General features: G+C 37.2%; 1 non-coding gene across 1 annotated transcript; it reads right to left on the minus strand.

Moving 5' to 3' along the window:
- Positions 1-1,007: 1,007 nt before the first annotated feature.
- MIR5772 (microRNA MIR5772) lies at positions 1,008-1,125 on the minus strand. The gene has a single exon (NR_126628.1). It is a non-coding gene; the product is annotated as a microRNA MIR5772 (primary transcript).
- Between the last annotated feature and the right edge of the window lie 344 nt (positions 1,126-1,469).

Genomic DNA, 1,469 nt, shown 5'->3' on the forward strand with positions numbered 1-1,469 from the left:
TGTCCAGATATATGATAAATTAGCCTTGTCTTATCAAGTTCTAAGGATCAAACCATTTCCCAATGAGGATGATCCTAACTACACATGCGTTTGCGTGATCAATACAAAAACATGCGAGAATTAAAGGCCGATAGGAACAAAGAACACATGAAAACACTATTAAATAGAAATGAAAGATTTTACATCATTTACTTTGTAGAAGTTACCAACTGAGGATTTAGCCTTCCATTGCGAGGAAGCTCCTTTTTACAAGTTTAAAGAAGAGAAGAAGAGAAATTGAAAAAAATACAAAGCAGTGGGGATGTCTCCTCCACCTCTAAAAACCTCACAATCTCTCAAAAACTCCTTTAAAGATCTTCAAGATGCCTCCTTTGCTCTACTCAGTCGCCTCTAGATCCGCACACTCAAAACACCCCTCCAATTCTGTGTTTTTAGGTTTTATATGGAAATCCTGTTGGTGGCCTCTCGCTGAGCGCCAATCTCGCGCTTAGCCTGGAAGATGACAGATGACTCGCTTAGCGAGAAACAACGCATTGAGCGCGTGCTTGCAAGGTAGATTCTCTTCCAGATTCTTGTGTCTCGCTGAGTGCGCTGGTGCCTCGCTTAGCGGGACATACTCGCTAAGAGCACAAACCAGGCTTAGCAAGACACCAGATTCAACACTTCACAAATTCTCTTTTTTTACCTAAAATAGAATTGAAATTTACATTAATTACAAGCAGAAGATTATAATGAGTAATGATCAATTTATTAACCAAAAGTATTTACAATCCTACAAACAGAACTATAACTTGGAGGATTTCTATATAATTATCAAAAGTTTCTATACAAAAGTTAGTCGTATAAAACGACTAATAGTAAACAACTACCGAACAATAACTTTCAAAATTCACAGACCTCTTCTCGGTTTTTCTAACATTTTCCTCGAATAAACGTTGGTGGTGACTCCGCTCATTACCTCCCTTGGAGACGGACACTTTGACTTATCTATTTTGCTTTTGTCGTTCCGTCGTAAGGTAGGTTGCGACAGACTAAAATAGTGGGATTTCAAATTCTCTCAAAAATATAGAATTTGAAATTCTTTTTTTAGGGATGCTCACTCTAACTCACATTCTTGCTTGCGACTCTTTCTCGCTCAATACTCACAATTATGGGTGACCAAAGTTTTTACGGCCGACATTGACATAAGTTGTTTTTTCACTAACGTTGACTGAGGTTTGTTCAGTTAGAATTTTTTTGTATGATGTCAACCAAAGCTATTTTTTGTCGATATCGGCTAAGATTTATTTTTTGATGATGTTGGTTAGGGTTATTTTCTCACTGACATCAGTCATGAGAATTTTTTGCTGATGAAGACCAAGGATTTTTTTGGCCGTTGTCATCCAGGTTTTTTTAGTTGATGTTGACCAATGATTTTTTTTATAAACGTTGGCTAGATATTTTCTACTGACATCGGTCATGGTTAACTT

This window comes from Glycine max, chromosome 3, assembly GCF_000004515.6.
Source record: "Glycine max cultivar Williams 82 chromosome 3, Glycine_max_v4.0, whole genome shotgun sequence".
Lineage (NCBI taxonomy): Eukaryota > Viridiplantae > Streptophyta > Magnoliopsida > Fabales > Fabaceae > Glycine > Glycine max.